The 16,744-nt window shown below is 36.9% G+C and overlaps 1 protein-coding gene across 7 annotated transcripts in view; it reads left to right on the plus strand.

Moving 5' to 3' along the window:
- MEIS2 (Meis homeobox 2) overlaps window positions 1-16,744 on the plus strand; it is a 214,867-nt gene that overhangs the window by 113,331 nt on the left and 84,792 nt on the right. The gene's annotated exons all lie outside the window — the stretch shown is intronic.

Genomic DNA, 16,744 nt, shown 5'->3' on the forward strand with positions numbered 1-16,744 from the left:
AATGAGTGAGTGAATAGATGTAGGAAATATCAAGCATGGAAGATAGGAAGAAATATGGTTTTAAGGGTGGTATTTTGAAGTTTGACAGTGAAAGGATTAATTAAAATGTGTTTATAAGGGCTAGATGCCTTTGTATTAACTGGCAGGTCTAAACATCTACCAAATGGGGCTCTGCTTTTTTTTTCTACTAACCTTAAGTTTCTTAAAACAAAGTTTTCCCATATATGTTATGTTACTGTGGTATTTTCTTCCATGCAGAAGGGATAGGATTATCTAGTAATAAATAAGTTATGATTATATTATAAAAGATACTTAATTAACCTTCTTAAAATGCTTTGGAAATCCTTAAATGATTACAAATTGTTGTTTTGGGGACCTGCCAAATCTTGAACATCTCATTGAAGAGACAGAAAAGAATTGTCTTCATATGGGAGAAAGGTTGGTGATTATTGCTTTAAGATATTTTCATAGTTAATGGTTATTTATGATAAATTTCTACTTAAAAAATCTTTTCCTTCTTTCCATAAATTCACTATGTAATGACTTATGTGGTTCTGGGCCAAGACAAGCTATTTTCCTCACAACTGTTATCTATTACAGCAAGTATAGTCATAGCAATTGTCTAGAGAAGACACTCGTAAGAAATGACAATATTTTTGCTATGTCTGAACGGTTTTCCAAGCCAAATGATAGGAATATCAGCTAACATCCATTGTCACTGAACTCATATTTGGAATACAATTGGGAAATTGATGAACAAGCAAAACATGTTGAAATTCCCCAAAGGATAAAGTTCCCTCTCCCCCAAAAGAATCTGATATAACCCATTTGCATAATAATTAGTATATGGCATTGAAAAACTTAATTGGATATATGCAAGGTATATAACATGATGTTTGGATACACATAGTGATTACCTCAATCTAGCAATTATCTTACCCATTACCTCATATAGTTATCCTCCTTCCTTGTGTGTGTGTGTGTGTGTGTGTGTGTGTGTTAAGAGTATTAGAATCTACTCTCATGACAAACTTCCAGTAAATGATATTATTAATTATAGTCCTCATGTTGTACATTAGATCTTTAGATTTATTCATCTTATATAACTGCAAATTTAAGAGTCTAAAATAGTGTATCAGTGAAATATTTCTAAAGTGCAGTATTATATCCATAAAAAGATTATAAGAGAGTCAAACCAAACTTTTATACAGATCTGATATTCAGTGCAAACAGTATTCTCAACAGAGAAACTGAGTGTCACGCCTTCTTTGATTCAATACCAGTGGTAAGTTTGGTGATTAAATCAGTGTTTTTGTTTTTTTTAAAACTGGTCATGACTGAGATTCATTTAGATCAAGTGAAGATAATCACAAAGAACAGAGAGGGAGGGGCAACCCCCTTGGATCCCCTCCCCCTGTGGGAGTTTTCCTATCCTCTCAATAAATCCTGTTTAAAAAAAAAAAAAAAAACAGAGAGGGAGATGAGGGACTTTTAGCCCTTCAGTTGATGTGACTTTTCTTTGCCACCAAAGTTTTACTACGCCAATAAGTGGCCTGTGACAGAGTTGGTCTCATGATTTTCAGTGATCATTTATCCAGTTAGTTTTACCTTGACTTTTTCCCAACCTCCAAAAAATGCTGTTTTTAAAAACCACAACCTGATTTTGACTTTCCTTCAGTCAGTTTACAACCAATAACACCTCACCCCAAGAAGGGCTTGCAGCAGGTAGAATTCCTAACTTTCAGACGTTTACTTTTGACTCTACAATTTTTTTCCTCTCCTTTTCCTACTTCCTTGTAGTCACTCTGTCCCCCACATACTCCACCCCCCACTCAATGATCTGGCAATAGTAAAGTCCAGAAAGTTCTGTTTTCTCATCTAACTCTTTTGGGGTACACACCTTATCATCACTGAGAGATGTGGCATGCCTCCCACACCTCTTGGCCTGGTTTCCTGCGATGTGTACACTCACAAACATTTTGTGAAAGCATCCTGTGTAACAGTCATGGTCCAGTCAGGAAAACAGGAACCACACTAGTTATTTTAATGGAGAAAATTCACTATGGGCATTCAGTTAAACAGAGGTTAGTGACCTGAAAAAAGCAAAACAAAGCACAACAAAAACAAGACAATGCTTTTGAGAATTATTACCATCTCTAGGGCTGAGAAAACAAAAGGGAGAGGCTGGGGTCAGTACATCCTAGAAGGTCAGAGGAAGAGCTTTGCAGAGTGGGGACCCAGTCTTCTGAAAAAGGATACCACCCAGCGAGTGCTGGTACTGGTACCTCAGGAGTTGGGCCTGAGCAGGGCACTGCCAAACTAGCCCTGATATCTCTAATGAGCAGAATAAAGTTAATTCTGGAAGCTGGAAACCGGAACCAACTGTAGCCATCAGAGTAAACTACCATCGCTGAGGCAATGTGGGTGAAACATGTAGAGCACAGAAAAGAGCACGTTCTTTTCCCTCCTCCTGCCTTCTAGTCTTCCTCTAGTGCTCCCTAAATACCATGTCTTAACAGGGAGGCTGGGGGCAAAGGAGAAATCCATGTAAAGTCCCAGCCCTAGTATCCAAAAGTTGAGTGCTAAAGACAGAGTTAAACCAGGCATGGTGGCTCACACTAGTCATCCCAGCACTTGGAGAGGCCAGGGTGGAAGGATAGCTTGTGCCCAGGAGTCTGAGACCAGCCTAGGAAACATAGCAAGACATCGGTCTCTACAAAACATCAGAAAATTCTCTGGGTGTGGTAGCATATGCCTGTAATCCCAGCTAGTTGGGAGACTGGGGCAGAGGATGGCCTGAGCCCAGAAAGTCACGGCTGCAGTAAGCTGTGATCGTGCCACTGCACACTGGCCTGGGTGGCAAGTGAGACCCTGAGAGAGAGAGAGAGAGAGAGAGAGAAAGAGAGAGAGAGAGAGAGATTGGGGCTGAGAGACAGACTTTGACTAAGTAAAGACTACTCTGGATGCTACAGCTGAATACAAAAGGCTGGATTATGTTTAACTAGAGAGAGGTGTGAGACCTATGCATACGAAAAAGGGTTAATTTTTGCTAATGAGTAACAAGACTCAATCATCTCCATAATAAAAAGATGTGAAAATCTGGGAAGACAGAGACCATATCAAAATGAATCTAACTAGCAGCTTCCTGTCTAACTTCTCTCTCAATGCCCATGAAGACTCAATAAATAATAACAAGTTTATAATAGCCCTAGAAACTAATACTGATAGAATCTGGGAAGAATAGGCCCTATTTATAAGGCATATGGAGCTTCAACTCATAGCTATTCCTCTTTCCTACATAAAAGAATTAGCATGGTGAGAGGTAAGAATATGCTTCACAGCTCTATCACCATCTGCCTGCTGACCTAGTGAACCAGGAATTGTGCCAACCAGAAATCTGAGCAGAAACCCCTGTCTAGCTCTTGGGAGCTGCTCTGAGAGAGTATCATTTCCCCTACACTTCAACTGTCACCTTTCCACAACAAACAGATATTGAAATTCTCAGGAAGCAAATGAACAAAAAGCAGGGGGATGTTAACAGTGGTGCAGGGCATTCTAATAAATGTAATCCTCATGAGAAAGCCATTGTGGAAAGTGGGACATGGATGAAAAAAAAATTAGCTGTGCAGACTATGAATTTAAGTTTTCAAGTGCTACCTCCACTAAGAATAAAGTAAGTAACGCATTCGAGGATGCTCTAATTCAAGATCCAGAAGAAACCATCAGTATACTGTATTACAAGAAAGCAAGGACTTTATGAAAAGACAAAAGTATGGAAAATGAAATGTTGAGGTAAAGAACTGAAGATAAAAGCAAACAGGAGAAGATGAAGGAAGATTGAAAAGTGAAAGGAAGCTAAAAGCACAAGATTAAAATGCACATTGAGAACAGACAAGAACAGAATTGATCCTGCATAAAATCTGAAGGTGATAGAGGAAGACAAATTCAAACAAATTTCCCATGATGGTACAGTGAAAGTTTTTTTTTTTTTAAAGGAGAAGGAAAAGGATGATATGGGCAACAGAGGTGAGAGGATCGACAGGTGAGTATTTTTACTTATCAAAGCTAAGTACAAGTCAAATAAAAGTGTGATCAAGAATATAACCAAAAAATTACAAATTTCCTGAAGAAAAACAAAAGAGGTCAATGAAACTCAGAGTAGGTTTTTTGAAAAGATAGACAAAATTGACACAGGTTTAGATAGACTAAGAAAAGACACAAATAAAATTACAAATGAAAGCGGAGACATTGCAACCACAGAGATACAAAATATCATAAGATACTACCATGAACAATTATGTGCCAAAAACTTAGATAAACTAGAAGAAATGGATGAATCCCTAGAGGAAACATTTAACCTACCAAGAGTGAACCATGAAGAAGTACAGAATCTATAAGACTGATAAAACCAATGAGGACATTGAATCAGTAATAAAAACCTCTGAACAAAAAAAGCCCAGAACCTGAGAGTTTCACTGGTGAGTTCTACACAGCTTTTGAAGAATAATTAACACCAATCCTTCTCATAATCTTTTAAAAGTTGAAAAGGAGGAGGGAATGCTCTCAAACTCATTTTATGAAGTCAACATTAACCTGACATAATTAACTTGACACCAAAGTCGGACAAGAAAAGACAATTACAGACTAATATTCCTGGTGAACATATATGCAGGAAATAATATATGCTCAATAAAATACTAGCAAAACTAAATTCATGATCATGGTATCTTCCCTGACAGGTAAGTATAGTAAACTGAATTCAACAGCACATTAAAAGGATCACACCCTGATCAAGTGGGATTTATCCCTGGGATGCAAGGATGATTCAACATACATAAATCAGTAAACACACCACATAACAGAATGAAGGATAAAAATCATATGATCATCTCAATAGATGCAGAAAAATCAGTTGAAGGAACATATACATAAAGGCCATATTTAACAAGCCCATAGCTAGCACAATACTCAATAGAAAAAAGTAGAGAGCTTTTTCTTTAAGGTCAGGAACAGGTCTAGGATGCTCATTCTCACTAATTTTATTCAACATAGTACTGAAAGCCCTAGCCAGAACAACTAGGCAAGAAAAAGATATTCATTTCAGAATGTTTGTAAATGACATGATTTTATATATGAAAAACTCTAAAGACACCACCAAGAAACTTTTAGAACTAATAAGCAAATTCAGTAGTGTTGCAGGGTACAAAATCAACATACAAAAATTAGATGTGTTACTATGTATTACCAGTGAACTGTCTGAAAAATAAGTAAACAATTCCACAGCACCTAAAATAATAAAATACATAGAAAAAAATTAACCAAGGAGGTGAAAGGTCTGTTCACTGAAGACTATAAAACACTGATAAAAGAAATGGATGAGAACACAAATAAATGGGAAGATAATCCCATGTTAATGGATTGGAAGAATTAATGTTAAACATGTTCATATGACCTAAAGCAATCTATAGATTCAATGCAATTCCTATCAAAATTACAATGGTTCTTTTTAGAAATAAAAAAAATTCTAAAATTTATATGGAACCACAAAAGTCTTCAAATAGCAAAAGCAATATAGAGCAAGAAGCACATAGCTGGAGCCACGACATTACTTGTCTTCAAAATATACTACAAAGCGATGATAATCAAAACAGCATGGTATTGGTATAAGAACAGACATATAGAGCAATGAAATAGAATTGAGAGCCCAGAAATAAATCCATGCGCTTACAGTCAATTTATCTTCAGCAAAGTTATCAAAAACACACAATGAGTTGCCAAAACTGGAATCTGCATGCAGAAGAATGAAATCAGATCCTTATCTCACACCATATACAAAAATCAACTCAAAGTGAATTGAAGGCTTAAACATGAAAGCTGAAACTGTAAAACTGATAGAAGAAAACATAAGATCAAACTTATTGACCTCAGTCTGGGCAATGATTTTTTGGATATGACTCCAAAACATAAACACCAAAAGCAGAAATAGATAGGATTGCATCAGACTAAAGAGTTTCTGTACAGCGAGGGAAACCATCAGCAGAGTAAAGAATCAGCCTAGTGAATAGGAGAAAATATTTGCAAACCACAGATCTGCTAAGGAGTTAATATCCAAAATGTATAAGGAACTCAATTAACTCAATAGCAAGAAAACACGTAACCCAATTAAAGAATGGGCAAAGGTTCTGAACAGACATTTTTCCAAGGAAATCATACAAATGGCCAACGAGTCTCTGAAAAAATTCTCAATGTCACAAATTATCAGGAAAATACAAAGCAAAACCACAATGAAATGCCACCTCACACTTGTTAGGTAGCTATTTATCGAAAGAGAAGAGAGAAGTGTTGGTGAGGATGCAAAGCAGAGGGAACACTTGCACACTGCTGGTGGGGATATAAATTGGTACAGCCATGATGGAAAAACAGTATGGAGGCTCCTCAAAGTGTTAAAAATAGAACTGCTGTAGCATCCAGCAATCCTACTTCTGGGTGTGTATCAAAAGGAAATGAAATCAGTATGTTGAAGAAATATCTGCACCTCATGTTCATTGAAGCATTATTCACAATGACCAAGGTAGGGAATGAATCCTAGTGTCCATTGACAGAGGAATAAGGAAAATGCTGATATATGTGCACACACACAATATAGTATTAATCAGCCCTAAAAAAGAAAAAAAAAAAAAATCCTGTCTTTTGTGACAACATGGAATAACCTGGAGGACATTATGCTAAGTGAAATAAGCCAAGCACAGAAAAACAAATACTTCATAATCTCTCTTCTATGTGGATTCTAAAAGAGTTGAACTCACAGAAGCAGAGAGTAGAATAGTGGTTGTCATGGGTTGGTGGATGGGGGAAAATTGTGTACAAAGTTTGTTATGCAAGATGAGTAAGTTTTGGAGATCTAATGTACAGCGTGGTAACTATATTTAATAATATTGTATCGTATACTTGAACTTTTCTGAGAGAGTATGCATTAGAAACGGAACCAATAAGACATAGAGAAAGATAGATAAGAGGAGATTTATTATGGGAATTGGCTTATGCAATTATGCAGGCTGAGAAGTCCCATGATATGCCATCTGCAAGTCAGAGAAACAAGAAAGCCATGGCATAACTCAGTTCAAATTCAAAGGCCCAGTGACCAGGAGAGTCAGTTCAACATGTATGACCTGAGCACTGGAAGTGAGGTGGGAGGACTGGTATAAGTCCCAGAGTCTGAAAGCCTGAGAATCAGGAGTTCTGATTTCTGAGGTTAGGAAAGAAAAGATATCGCAGATCAAGAACAGAGAGAAAATTTGCCCTTCCTCTGCCTTTTTGTTCTGTCGGCACCCTCAATGGATGGGATGATGCCAGACCACATTGGTGAGGGGAGATTTTCTTTACTAAGTCTGTTGATTCAAATGCTAATGTCGTCCAGAAACACCCTCACAAACATACCTAGAAATAATGTTTTACCAGGCATGTGGGGACCTCTTAACCCAATCAAGGTGGCACATAAACGTAACCATACAGAGTAGATCTTAAATGTTCTTAACACACACACACACACACACACACACACACACACACACAAACACAATAACTATATGATGTGATGGGTATGCTAATTAGCTTGAGTCTGGCAGTCTTTACACGTGTATAAGTATATCAAAACATTACATTGTACACCTTAAATAATACTGGGTACCATATCAGATAAAGAACCCTTAGTCTTACTGTAAATAAGAAGCAGCACTTTCTTAGCTTTTCTCAGAGTTGCTCTGGAAATTCTAGTCAATGTAGCAGAGAAAAACAAACAAGCAAAGAAAACTGGAAGTATAAACACCAGGAAAAAGGAGAAGGAATTAAAATAATTTGCAAGCCGGGCTCTGAGAAGGAATTAAAATAATTTGCAAGCCGGGCTCGGTGGCTCAGCCTGTAATCCCACGCCTTTGGGAGGCTGAGGTGAGTGATTGCCTGAGCCCGTGGGTTCAAGACCCACCTGGGCAGGCGAGATCTCATCTCTACAATAAATCAAAAAATTAGCCGGGCGTGGTAGCGTGCACCTGTAATTCCGACTACTTGGAAGGCTGAGGCAGAAGGATCGCCGGAGCCCAGCAGGTCAAGGCTGCGGTGGCCGGCAGCGGCCACTGCACTCCAGTCTGGGAGACAGAGTGAGACTCCAACTCAAATAATAATAATAATAATTTGTAAATTATTACCTGAACAAAAGAATCAAGTGAAATAAAAAGAATCAAATGAACGATTTTTCAAAACAATAAAGGAGTTCATTAAGTTACAAAATCAACATACAAATATCAATAGATTCTTACTTAGCAACAATGAAAGAATAATAAAACTTTAAAAATTAGCCGGGCTCGGTGGCTCAACCTGTAATCCTGCACCTTTGGGAGGCTGAGGTGAGTGGATTGCCTGAGCCCGCGGGTTCAAGACCCACCTGTGCAACTTGGCGAGACCTCAGCTCTACAATAAATCAAAAACTAGCCGGGCATGGTAGCACACGCCTGTAGTTCTGGCTACTTGGAAGGCTGAACCTGAAGGATCACCAGAGCCCAGCAGGTCGAGGCTGCGGTGGCCAGGAGCGGCCACTGCACTCCAGTCTGGGCGACAGAGTGAGACTCCAACTCAAAAAAGTTAAATATTACAACAAATTATGTAATACTAAATAATAACTTTTAAAAGTAATGCTTTATTTCTATTCAAAGGAATTGACTGATGAAATTGAGGGACATACAAGAAAACTTTAATAAATGATGGGATATGTTATAAAAGTTTCAATTTTTCTTCATCACATCAAAATCTTAAAAGGGGTTTTTGACGATAAACCTGACAAAATAATCCTAAGTTTTATTTTGAAGAATAAATGCACTAATGTAACCTAGGATTTTTTTTAAAGGAACGGTATAGGTAGTTTGCCCCACTTTAATTAATATTCATAATATAGCTATAGTTCCTAAGACAACTTTAAACTGGCATTGAAAGGAAGGTGTCAGTGGAACAGAAGAGAAAATCGAGGAATATACCAAAATTTATGTACGAATTTATCTTAAAATAAAGATGGCATCTCAAATGGGAGAAGACAAAATGGATTATGTCATTTGATTCCTAATGAATTAAAAATTGTAATATAAGAAATAAAACAACAAAATTGGTAGAATAACATGTAAAGTTAGATAATTATGTAATTTTTAAGTTAAAGATGTCTTTCCGAGCATCATCTCAGGGGCAGCAAACACTGTTAGATATGACTATTAAAAATTTAAATTTTCTGCTTGACAAGAGACACTATAAACACAGTTAGAAGACACATGACAAACTGAGGAGAGATAGTCACAATAAATATGTGACTAAGTAGGGGTTAATTTCTTTTATATGTAAAGATTGCTAATGAATAAATCAGAACAAAAATACCTCCAAAATGTATTAGGAACTTAACACAGCAAAGGTACAACTTTTTTTTTTTTTAACTTGACAAGGTCAAGCTTTTCATAAATAGTCAAGAATTAGAGTTTAAATTGAAGAATTTTTCAAAGTTATCAAGGAAAAAAATCTTCTAAATTTCTAATAGCATATACATTGTGTAGGAGTTTTTGTACATAATCCTTTAGAGTAATATATATTTATAAATGTAATAATAATATATAACAAAGAGAATGTTTAAAATATATAATTTTAGAGAAATTTTAATTACATTTAAATTATTATGTTGCTGAATGTAACCAATTGAATTAAACATGCATCTGATGCAGCTCCATTCTAAGTGAAAAATGCAAATGATCAGTAGCCATGAAAAAAGCTCATCTTTACTAGTAGTCAAGGAAATAGAAATTGAAATAAAATTCCAGTTATCACCTATGAGGTTGGCAACATTGAAGGGAGTGATAGCACCAGTGTTGGCAAGAATGTGGGAGAGGGACATCTTCATATGCTGGAGTGTTTACATTGATACAGGTTGAATATCCCTTATCCAAAATGCTTGGGACCAGAAGTGTTTCAGATTTCAGATCGTCCCCGATTTGGGAACATTTGCATATGCATAATGAGATAACTCGGGGATATGACCCAAATGTAAACACGAAATTTATTTATGTTTTATATGTACCTTGTACACATAGTCTCAAGGTTATTTTACATGATGTTTTTAATACTTTTGCACACAAAACAAAGTTTTGGCTGCATTTTGACTGAAACCCATCACATAAGGTCAGGTGTGAAACTTTCCACTTGTGGCATCATGTCAGTGCTCAAAAAGTTTCACATTTTTGGAGAATTTCAGATTTCAGATTTTCAGGGGGATTCTCCATCTGCATAGCCTTTCCAGAGAATCAGAAACCTAAAAAAAAATGCATGCCTTTGACCTTTCATTTTCATCTCTAGTAATTTTCTTTCTTTCTTTCTTCCTTTTTAAAAAAATTTTATTTTATCATAAAGATGTGGTGTACACATCAGGATTAGTGTGCGAGTGGAGTTTGGTCCTCCAACTGGTCCTCTCTTCCTCTGGTTTAGGACCAGGTACCCTTTGTGCTGTTAAGTGCCTCACCCCCTGCCCTGCAGTGTCCCATGACTGCCTATGCCTACTTTGTGCTATTGTAATTAATGTTCAGGTCCCACTTATAAATGATAACATCACCTCTAGTAATTTCCCTAAAAGTAAGTGATCTCATGAACAAAGATGTAACCAGATATTGATTACACCATTGTTTATCATAACATTGATAACCATCTGTCTAGCGGTTGAAGACCAATTTGACAAATTGAAATATTATGCAGCCACCAAAAATGTAATATTTATTGATATGGGGAAAGGTTCATTTATTGATATGGTGTATATTTATTGATATGGGGAAAGGTTCATTCTATTTTTAAAGAGCAAGTGAGAAAAGATTGTATGTAGTATGAACCCATTTTTGGGTCAAAATAATGCAAACTCAAGTAAATACATGTGAAAAAAATGTTCTAGGAGGTAATAACACAAAATACTAGCTGTGCCCTTTCTGGATGGTAGATTATTTGGGACTTAATTTGTTTCCTTCTTTGCTCTTTCGTCTTTCTTAAGTTTTTTCCATGAACCTGCATTGTTTGGGTAATTAGTACAGGGTCTTAAGGTTTTGAAATAAAATAATCCATGTAAGAAGCAAGGATGCAGTACAAAGCACACTCCAGTGCCCGCACCACCAGTGTCAGTGTGGTGCAGCGATAAGAGGACAGATCCTGGAGCCAGACTGGCCTGGATTCATCTCATCCACATTCTGCTACTACTAACAGTGTTACCTCAGGCAGGTCATTTAACATCTCAGATTCTGCATCTGTAAATTGCCCTGAGGATTAGCAGAAATGCAAATCACCCAACACACAGTCTCTGGCACATATTGTGCACTTAACAAAAGGTTAATCTTATTGTTATTGTTGATGTTGTAAATGCCAAGGAAATTGGCCTGAAGACCAGAAACAGATTTGTATTGCTGAGGAGAAACATGGATTAATTGTTAAGAAACTTTCGTGTATAACGTATCCTCTTGCCAAGTACAGAAGATGTACATTTTGGCTATGGCTTCACCAAAAAGAGAACTGCTTATCAAAATTTGCACATGTTAAAATCGTGTACTTGTTAGAACATGTGCTCTTGCAGAGGACTAGAGAAATAACTTTTCAGTGTGGGTAGTTTTAGGTCCGAAGCAAGATATTTTGTACATAATAGTTGCTCAGCAAGCAGTGAGTGGAATGGAATTAGGGTTTCTTGCTTGAACTCTCCTCTGGTTAAACTTTTGATGCTGAATGCAGTTCACTGTGTGGTCTTTGATCACCAAAGCCCTGACAGCCAGAAATCAATCAAGATAAATATCAACTAGGCTTTCCTAAATTTTAAGAATTAGGGATAGGGAGTTCTACAAATAAAAGGGTCCTGTTCGCTAGATCAGCTTTTATAGTGGCACACATTGGACCTTTTGTGGCTACTATGTTATGAGTGGATATGTATTAAAATTATGAGTCGACTGTGTGCTAGGCACTGTGCTGTGAAGTACTTGATTGCTGAACTTATCATCTCTAATATGACAACTCTGGGACGCAGGTGTTGTTATAATTCCCTCTTATAGATGGCACGTCTAGGACTTGGACACATGAATAGTTATTTCAACTGGGAGCTGGAATTGATTCTATTTGGTGTCAAAATCTACTTTGCCACCCTACATCCCTGTTCCTTCCAGTCAACAAGATTTTTTTTTTAAGTTTGTGTTTCAGTGTGTCTCATTTGTTGCTATCTATTTTATGGGTCTGATTCAAATCTTTTTCTTTAATACTGATGCCATTGAGAAGCTGGGTTTTAAATAACTACATAAAACATTCTGTAAAAGTCTGGTTTTTCCTCAACTGAATTTTGGATGTCAAATGATATTACTGAATTATTATTAAACTTACTTTCCAATTTGCATTTTTAAGTTTTTGAAGATGGGAATTGTGTTTTAGTCCTCCTTATATAACTCCCATGCCCATAGTAGGTGGTCAAGACATTGAATTGAGTTGCATGTCTCCATTGGTCACATTAGAAAACAAACAAGAGTGATCATTTTCTACTGATCTGCTAATTACAGAAAATGTTTAAGCATTTTAGTCTCGACTCTTAGGTCTACTGTCATCTGTGTAGGTTTCCAGGTATGGAGGTGTGTAGCACCCTCAGTCTCTATCAGCTGTGGTGTGTCATAGTATTGAAGAACTGATGTTTCCAGTGATTTATGTTTTACAGAGGGTGCCCACAAATGTAAACACATTTTAAGAAAGGAAGAAACTGAATTGGCCAGGCCCAGTGGCTTAGCCTGTAATCCCAGCACTTTGGGAGGCCAAGACAAGTGGATTGCCCGAGCCCACGGGTTCGAGATCAGCCCAGACAAACTGGCCAGACCCCGTCTCTACAATACAGAAAAAATTAGCCGGGCATGGTAGTGTGTGCCTTGTAGTTCTGGCTACTTGAAAGACAGGTGGAAGGCTCGCCGGAACCCGGCAAGTCAACGCTGGGGGAGCCGTGAGCGTGCCTCTGCACTCTAACCTGGGCAATGGAGTGAGACTCCAACTCAAAAAAAAAAAGAAAAAGAAAGGAAAAAACTAAATTAAAATTGTAATACTTGGGCAACCCCTACGAGTCCCCTCCCACTCTGGGAGCTTTTCTGTCCTCTCAATAAATCCTGCTTCCTAAAAAAATAAAATAAGATAAAAATAAAAAATTGTAATACTCAGCCATTGTTTTGTTAAGCACTGGCCAGGCCATGTGTTCAATGAACTATAGCCAGGTCATGTTTTCCTAAGCTTTGGTCCCCTTCCCCTACTTTGGGTAAATGAATCTCCCCCCACCTACTCTCTTTCTCTAATTTACTTTCCTAGTAAACTATGTTTTCCAGTCTAAATAAATAAATAAAGTTATAATACTCGACATATACTGACAACAAAGGATGAATACAAGTCATGCTTGACTTCCACAGTTATAAGAGGTGCTCAAAGAGATTACCATCAGCGTCCAAACACTTCTGATTACCGCGAACTACTATAGGACTTACTGCTGTGTGAGGCCTCCTGAATCTTCCCTTGTGCACATCACACACAGTTCCACGCGTCTCAAACTTATCAAGAATACTTTCATTTGTTAGGTGTGTTGGAGGTTCTGTTGCATACTCATGGCTCCATTGTTGTTGTACTTCCGCAACATTCTCAGATTTCAAATATCACTTCAAAATGGTCTTGCACTCCTCCAAGGACAACTATGCTTCTGCCATTTTCTTTGACTGTCCTGCCTGTCGCACGGTGGTGCTAGCATTCGTGTGACTAATGCCATCTTTTGAGCAGACATCATAGTACCATTGCTACTGCAATTCAATTCAACTTTGAAAAGTAATATATAGATAACATCTCTGACACTGTGTACACATGTTTTTGGCATCTCCGTATGGATATGCATATGGACAGTTATACCCAGGAGAAGCCACTCTCACCTACTTGCCATCTCATTTCTTTCCTTTAAAAAAAATCACTTTACAATTACCTCTCTTTTCCTTTTAATTGTCTTTATTTTATATAAAGTCTTCATGGAAATTATTTTAAATTTTTATCTTTTTAAGTTGACAAAAATTATATATGTTTGATAATCTTATCTATGTTTTAAAATATACATTATTAAAAGGCCAAACAAACTCATTAACTTATGCATTACCTCACGTACATCTTTGTGGTGATAATACTTAAAATTTACCCTTTCAGAAATTTTCAAGTATATACTAAGTTGTTATTAACCGTAGTCACCATGCTGTATAGTAGATCTCTTGAACTTATTCCATCCTGTCTACACATTTGCTTTCTTGAAGTCATATCACTTTGACTGTGCACATGAACATCATCTATTGTGTGCTAGCCAAAAGGACAAACATCTGGAATTGAAAAAAAAAAAAAGCCTTCTTGGATTCCCAACTCCACCACTCAACTTACCGAGAAGGTAAGTTAAGTGCTTAAGGTCACACTTAAGCTGTGTGACCTTAAGCACTTAACTTACCTTCTCGGCAGCTTTTTGTCTGTAAGATGGGGCCGGTAGTGTTTATCTCAGAGTACTATTAAGAAAGAGAAGATGAACACAGAGTGTGAGTGGGGGTTGGTGGATGTGTATTGGTATGTAGAGACCTTAGCGCATGGCGGGTATCAGTAAATTTATGAACCTCCGAAAAAGGAAAAAAAAAAAAACACTCATTTTTTGTGGCCCTACTGCCTTGCCTTAAGAAGTTTCATGATTCTACTTTGAATAAATTTAAAGAACACTGAGACACAGATACGTGATTTAAAAGCCAAGAAGGGAAAAAAGCAGTCGTAAGCCTTTGGGGGAGTATCTGCACCTGAGTGATGTTAGAAAAAACTTCAGGATTCTGAAATTCAAACAGCATTCTTCAAGCAGTTCAGCCTGCACTGATTTGAGGAGCATTTTTGTTTGCATAAATAAAACACTAAAAATGTTATTGAGCTATTCCATGGAGGAGATGCATACCTGTGTTTTCATGCAGTTTTTATTCAAGGCAAAACATAAACCAGTGAAAGGAAAACAGAAAGTGATAAGTAACATGGTTATATTTTCCATGAACATATGGTAGATGTTTAAAATGAGGTATGTCAGCTATTAATTCCCCAGGTGCTTGCCTTAGCCTTGATAATAAGTTTGTTCTTCAGAGGGATTTCCCATCTCTTGATATTTGATCTTTAGGAAAATATGAGACTGACTCTTCTCTCGTGGGCACGTGTTAGCAGGAATATTTAAAAAACATTTTGCCCTGATTGGCATGCAAAAGGCTTTAAGAGCAATTCTGATAGGCACATCTACCCTACACTCAGTTGTTTTTTTGCCCCTAAACTCCAGAAAAGCCAAAGACTAGGGAAAGACTGTTCTCTTTTGAGCTGAACATGGGATGAAGATTTTACAAGAGGACCTGGTTTCGTCACGTCATGTCCGTCAGATCCAGGGTTTAGCTTGTGGGCGATGTTAACCCATATAAGTCAAAGCCACAAACTTTAACATCCAGGAAGTATAAGGCCTCACCCCCTAGAGGATAAGATCTTATTTCAACGATTAAGTGCCTTCTATTTGGGAAATGGCTTTTTTGCTTCTGTTTTTCATATTTAACTGTTACCATGGCTGTCATAGCTATCAAATAATTTGGGAATTTGGGAGAATATGAAAAATCACAGAAATATTAATACATGTATGATTTAATTTTTAGAATATTAACAATTTTATTTTTGAAGTGTGAACAAAAATGTTGCAACTGAAATTGCTGGACATATTGACCTTCCTGAGGTCAACTTCTGTGGTTTTAATGGAAAGAAAAAAGAAAACAAATGAAATGTGTAGGAGCTTGAAATATTAGCACTTAGAATTCTGAAATTCATTTCTTAATTTCATTATGATTTCATTTTAACATTTTCATTATGATGTCTGGTGTTTTGAAACATAAAATTGTAGATTTGACATCAGCTCTGATGTAGAATTTTCTGAAATAATGGAGAACATGCATTTCACAATACAAAATAACCAGACAAGAATTCATCTTTATCTGAAATTTTGGTGACAGGCATCAAACTTCTAGGGAATGGAAATTTGACTGATGTTGATTAAGCTGCTTTCAAGGGCATAGGTAGAAACTGCTCTCAGGGCATGATAGCTGAAAAACAATGAGGGGAAATTGGTGTGAAACGTTACTGAATTAAGTGTTTAGAAATATGTAATTATAAATTCTAGCAGGTATCCATAGACAGCAAGACATATATCATCTTTAAGCATCAAAAGATTCCTTTTAGAAGTCAGTGGATTTATATATCTCACATACATTTCAAATGGAGTATTAGCATTTTAAAAGATTTTTAGATGATGGGCAAACGATAAATCATTAGTTTTATTTTTTTTACTAAAATTAGTTACAGTGTTTGTGCTAACGTTTAAACTTCTTATTTGAGCATGATCATTTCAATCATCCTCTTCATATTTGAATACTTATGATGTGCAAAGCAACAAACCTAATCCTTCTAATGGTGGATTATATTTCACGTGGCAATTGGATAACTCACAATAGATGGATGCTTTGGGCTTATTCATTCATGAGGTGTTTGTGTGTGTGTGTGTGTGTGTGTGTGTGTGTGTGTGTGTGTGTGTGTGTGTATTTTTTCCCCAACACCTACGTTGCAGGCTCTTTAGTCTATACTTCCATGCCCAGTCTCCTTTCCT

This window comes from Carlito syrichta, unplaced genomic scaffold (assembly GCF_000164805.1).
Source record: "Carlito syrichta isolate Samal-C Ts95f unplaced genomic scaffold, Tarsius_syrichta-2.0.1 Scaffold314286, whole genome shotgun sequence".
NCBI classification, from domain to species: Eukaryota; Metazoa; Chordata; class Mammalia; order Primates; family Tarsiidae; genus Carlito; species Carlito syrichta.